Source organism: Otolemur garnettii, unplaced genomic scaffold (assembly GCF_000181295.1).
Source record: "Otolemur garnettii isolate 467f Iridium unplaced genomic scaffold, OtoGar3 scaffold00127, whole genome shotgun sequence".
In the NCBI taxonomy this organism is placed as follows: Eukaryota; Metazoa; Chordata; class Mammalia; order Primates; family Galagidae; genus Otolemur; species Otolemur garnettii.
The window spans coordinates 1,951,125-1,957,237 of NW_003852522.1; the positions used below are offsets into that span (position 1 = coordinate 1,951,125).

The 6,113-nt window shown below is 47.7% G+C and overlaps 1 non-coding gene across 1 annotated transcript; it reads right to left on the reverse strand.

The window, feature by feature from the left end:
* Window positions 1-5,371: 5,371 nt before the first annotated feature.
* On the reverse strand, window positions 5,372-5,479 carry LOC111727853. Its single transcript, XR_002775302.1, has one exon. It is a non-coding gene; the product is annotated as a U6 spliceosomal RNA (small nuclear RNA).
* Window positions 5,480-6,113: the final 634 nt, after the last annotated feature.

Consider the following 6,113-nt stretch of genomic DNA (forward strand, 5'->3'; position numbering starts at 1 on the left):
GCCGGGTGTTGTGGCGGCACCTGTAGTCCCAGCTACTTGGGAGGCTAAGGCAAGAAATTCACATAAGCCCAAGAGTTTGAGGTTGCTATGAGCTGTGATGCCATGGTATTCTACCCAGGGTGACAACTTGAGACTCTGTCTCAAAAAAAAAAATACATATATATATATACATAATTGGGAAAGTATTACTAATAAGCTTTTTGTTTTTTTGGAGACAGAGTTTCATTTTGTTGCCCTTGGTAGAGTGCTGTAATGTCACAGCTCACAGCAACCTCCAGCTCTTGGGCTTAGGCAATCCTTTTGCCTCAGCCTCCTGAGTAGCTAGGACTAAAGGCGCCTGCCACAACGCCCGCTATTTTTTTGTTGCTGTTTGGTCAGGGCTGGGTTTGAACCTGCCACCCTTGGTATATGGGACTGGTGCCCTACTCACTGAGCCACAGCCCCTGCCCTACTAAAAAGCTTTTAAAAAGATATATTCTTCTATAACAAGAACAACATATAAACCAATCAATAAAAGCATTTGACAAGACATTATTAAATCACCATAGGCACTGGTTGTTGTTTTGAAGTTGAGATCTCTATCCCAATATCTTACATTCGTATTCTTTTTTTTTTTGAGACAGAACCTCAAGCTGTCCCCCTGGGTAGAGTGCTGTGGCATCACAGCTCATAGCAACCTCCAACTCCTGGGCTTAAGCGAGTCTCCTGGCTCCACCTCCCAAGTAGCTGGGACTATAGATGCCTGCCACAATGCCCAGCTAGGTTTTTTAGACAGGGGTCTCGCTCTTGCTCAGACCGGTCTTCAACTCCTGAGCTCAAGCAATCTACCTGACTAGGCCTCCCAGAGTGGTAGGATTAACAGATGTGAACTACCAAGCTGGCCACTAACTGACCCTTTGTAAATTTGCTGTAAAATCAGTAGGGGCAGGTATCTTAACTCCTTGTTGAGGCACCATAACCTCCACTGTGATCTTTTCTTTTTGAGATGGAGTCTCACTTTGTCGCCCTTGGTAGAGTGCCCTAGTGTCATAGCTGACAAGCAACCTCAAACTCGTGGGCTGGACTGTTCCTCCTGACTGATCCGCCTCAGCCTCCCTGAATGTTAGGATTATAGGTGTAAGCCACTGTGCCTGCCCCCACTGAGATCTTCTTAAGAGCCCCAGCTTCTGTTCCATTAGCCCGCTGCAGTGCCATTGTTGACCCTGAAGCCCTCGCATATTGTCACCACAACCCAGAGGGCTACCATTTCTGAAAAGGGAAACCAACATCACAGCTCTTCCGCCACCAGTAAGTCACTTCCGGGAGGTGTAAAAGACCGGAAGTCCGCGGCGTGGGCGTGGCCTCCTTTGCTTTTGCTCCACCCCTTCCCGGGGACGCTGTCTAAGCGCAGCCTTCTATGCTGGCACCTAGGGGCTTTTGCGCACTTGACTGAAGGCCGAAGTCCTCTTGATCTCTAACACGCAGTTTTTCTGTTTCACATCCGTGTGGGTTTGTGGGATGCATGGGAAGTGACGGGCAGTAGCGGCCGAAAAACCCATATTAGAGATCGCCATCTTATCTCACAGCCGGCGGGAGGGCTACAGTTCCCTGGCAAGTAGTGGTGGGGTAGGTGGTGGGTGTCGCGTTCCAGGAATAAGTTATGTGTTGAGGCCAAACTCTCTGAGACAGTGTAAAGTTAGGAAACCCCCTTTAGAGCTCCAGTTGTCCTTACCTCACATACAGGAGGTTCACGGAATCTACTTTTAAGTTTACACCTGTTGCCTTAGGCATATCTTTGGGAATGCTTGTCGATCTGAAACAAACAAACAAAATCACACTCCGTAGTTCTCTCCAAGTCCACTCTGATCCTATGTCACGTCTTTCCAGGGCCATCTTGAGACGATTTCCAGGTCTATGTTTCCCAGCTCAAGCCTACTGTGCTTGCTTGCTGGAAAATACGTTCTTTTAAAAAATTGAGACAGTCTCACTTTGCTGCCCTTGGTAAAGTGTCGTGGCATCATTGAAAGAGAGGCACTTGACGGCAGAGATCTCACAGACAACTGAGGCTTGTACTAAAGGTCTTTATTGGTGGGGGAGGGAGGCTGCAGAGCAGCACCAAGGAGGAGAGAGAAGAGAAGAGAAAAGAGGAGAGAAAAGAGGCGAGAGAGATAAGGAGAGAGTGGAGAAGAGAAGAGAGAGCAGGAGTGTACAGAAGAGTGGGGGGGAAGAGTGGGGGAAGAGGGGAACAGAAACGTACCCTTATAAAGGGAAGTCGCAGAATGGTGCCGGGCTGGTGGGATAACCATTAAGAAGTTATTGCTTTCCCGGAAAGAGCCATAGGGGCGGGCAGTGGGAAATTGGGAATTGGGAGCTGTGGTAAGCAGGCCACTCCCTGTGCTAGGGGAGGAGTTGTAACTTTATTTATTTTATTTTATTTTATTTTTTTTGAGACAGAGCCTCAAGCTTTCCCCCTGGGTAGAGTGCCATGGCATTACAGCTCACAGCAATCTCCAACTCCTGGGCTCAAGCGAGTCTCCTGCCTCCGCCTCCCAAGTAGCTGGGACCACAGGCGCCCGCCACAACACAACGCCCGGCTATTTTTTGGTTGCAGCCGTCATTGTTGTTTGGCGGGTCTGGGCTGGGGATCCGAACCCGCCACCTTAGGTGTACGTGGCTGGCGCCTTAGCCGGTTGAGCTATAGGCGCCGAGCCGGAGTTGTAACTTTAAGGGCGGGAAGGGACTATTATCTAACAGTCATAGCTCACAGCAACCTCCAACTCTTGGGCTCAAGCGATTCTCTTATCTCAGCCTCTCGATTAGCTGGGACTACAGGCTTCTGCCACAACACCCAGCTTTTTTTTTTTTCTTAGCAGGCCTGGGCTGGATTGGAACTAGCAGCCCCAGTGCATGTGGCCAGCACCCTACCCACTGAGCTATGGGTGCTGCCCTGGAAAACACTTTAAAAGCCACATCTGTGCACTCTTGAAATTTTTGTGAAAGCAATACCAGGTGACTGTGAGTTGAAGGGGGCTGAAGCAGAGGCAGCGGCCACAGGAATCCACAAACATGGTCACAAGTAGTCTCAAAACTGCTAATGGTGTCACAGAGATGCCATTTCCTATCTATAGGCACTCAAGCACTTCACACCTGCTGATCCTTAGCACTCCCACCCCAGAGTTCTCTGACACATTCTGCTGGGAGGTTTTCAGGTGCGCCGACGGCACCGACCAGGCCTGTGCCTTCTTGTCTCAGTGTCTTCCTAAGCTGTCAAGAGAACACAGAGCAGGAAATGAAGAAAATCTGTTACACTTCTAGATTCTGTGGGCCTGAATGATAAAGCTATTTGGTTGCAAACATGCTTTATCCTTCAAGAGTAAGGATGGCGAGAAGGTGGTTAATACAGCAATACTACCACTTCTACCACTACCACTGCCATAGGACCTGGGGGCAGGGCCAGTTCTTCCTCAGATTCAAAAGGTGGCAATGCCTCTTTCAGAAGGTAGAGAGCCCCTCAAGTGTCTCAATTCTGGGGGTCCCCTCACAAAGAGCCAGGTAGGAAAGGCTGCTTGTTAAGCTGAAGAGGCAGGCAGCACCACAGAGCCCTGGAGTGGCACTTCTACCATATCCACCCCACTGGACATGGAAGTCAGAACATTGAACCCAGAGGATCATTCTCGAGACTTAAGATTTAATGGACTTTGTCTTGCTAGGTCACCATTTTATTTTGGAAGTACATAACTTGTCTGTTGTCTCAGGTTCACAGTTAGAGGAACTTTGTCTCAGGATAACTTATACCTTAAATCTCCATATATATGTATTAAAAAGTAGACCCTCCATAGTTGACCATCTTAAGTTGACCTAATTTTCGTAGACCAGACATGCATCACATGTAACAGTACCGTAGCTCTAGTTGTGTATGTTGACTACCTCTGTATGTTGACCAGTTACGGTCCCTTGGGTGGTCAACTTACAGAGGTTCTACTGTACATATATGTACATGCATCTTAAGTTGACCTAATTTTCTTTCTTTCTTTTTTTGAGACAGAAGCCTCAAGCTGTCCGCCTGGGTAGAGTGCCGTGGCATCTCAGCTCACTGCAACCTCCAACTCCTGGGCTCAAGCGAGTCTCCTGCCTCAGCCTCCCAAGTAGCTGGGACTACAGCAACCTCCAACTCCTGGGCTCAAGCGAGTCTCCTGCCTCAGCCTCCCAAGTAGCTGGGACCACAGGCACTCACCACAACGCCTGGCTATTTTTTGGGTGCAGCCATCATTGTTGTTTGGCGGGCCTGGGCTGGATTCGAACCTGCCACCTTGGGTGTACATGGCTGGTGCCTTAGCTACTTGAGCCACAGGCGCCGAGCCAAGTTGACCTAATTTTCATAGACGAGACATGCACCACACGTAACAGTACCGTAGCTCTAGTTGTGTATGTTGACCACCTCTGTATGTGGACCAGTTACAGTCCCTTGGGTGGTCAACTTACAGAGGTTCTACTGAACATATATGTACATGTATTTAGATGAAATTGTGAACTGAGTTGAATGAGTTGAGACTTTGGGGGAACGTTGAGATGCAATAAATGTATTTTGCATGTGGGTGGCACATGAATGGGGGGCTAGGGATGGAATGCTGTGCACTTAACGTATCCCTCTCATTTATGTGTTTAAGCTCTAATTCCTACTGTGCCTCTGTTTGCAGATGGGGTGGCTAAGAAGTAATCAACATCAAATGAGATTGTATAGGTAGGGCCCTGATTTGACAGGATTAGTGTCCTTATAAGAAGAGACATTAGAGGGCTGGCCATGGTGGCTCATGGCTGTAATTCTAGCACTCTGGGAGGCTGAGGCAGCAGGATTGCTTGAGATTAGGAGTTTGGGACTCGGTGCCTGTGGCTCAAGTAGCTAAGGCACCAGCCACATACACCTAAGGTGGCAGGTTCAAATCCAGCCCAGGCTTGCCAAACAACAATGGCTGCAACAACAAAAAAATAGCCAGGTGTTGTGGCAGACACCAGTGGTCCCAGCTACTTGGGAGGCGGAGGCAGGAGACTTGCTTGAGCCCAGGAGTTGGAGGTTGCTGTGAGCTATGATGCCATAGCACTCTACCTAGGGGGACAGCTTGAGGCTCTTTCTCAAAAAAAAAAAAAAAAAAAAAAAAGAGAGATTAGGAGTTTTGGACTGGCCTGAGCATGAGTGAGACCCCATCTCTACTAGAAATAGGAAAATTAGCTAGGACTTGGTGGTAGGTGCTTTTAGTCCCAGCTAGTTGGGAGGCTGAGGTTGGAGGATTGCTTAAGCCCAGTAGTTTGAGGTTGGTATGAACTAAGCTGAGGCTATGGCATGCTAGCCCAGGCAACACAGGGAGACTGTATGCAGGGAAAACTATTATTTTTAAAAAATATGAAATGCTTCATGAATTTGCATGTCATCCTTGGGCAGAGGCCATGCTAATCTTCTCTGTATCATTCCAATTTTTAGTATATGTGCTGCCAAAGTGAGCACCAGAGGAAAACTGTTTAAAAAAAAAGAAGAGACACCAGAGATCTCATTCAGTCTCTGTCTCCCTGTGCAGGCACAAAAAATAAGTCATGTGACCAACTGAATATAGCCATCTATAAGACTCACTATGAGATGATGGTCTGGTGGGCCAAGGGGCCAAACTACCCCCCTTCCCCCTTCTTCCAAGAAACAAAGATGGGAAGGGAAGCTGAGCCTGGGACACACAGGATAAGGCCTTAATGACGTCATGGAACACACACACACACAAGACAAGGTCATGCTGACCCCACTGATATTAAAATATTTTTACTTAACTATTGTTTTGTTTAACCAAGTAACTGCAAGTGTCATAAATCTGCTTCTGTACGGTTCGTGGAGTCTGGCAGCTTGCTTGCTGTGTCATACAACCTATAAAAACTGTGCATTAACCCTGGTTGGGACTGCTTTCCTCACAGGGCAGTTGGCCGGCTGGTCTAAATAAAGGCTCCTTATTGGCATTAAAGATTGTCTGATGGTCACTTCGCTAACACCATAACAACTAGAAACTGAATTGGCCAGAACTTACACAGCCTCTGAACTATGAGAAAATAAATGACTATTGTTCTTTTTTTTTTTTTTTTTGAGACAGAGCCTCAAG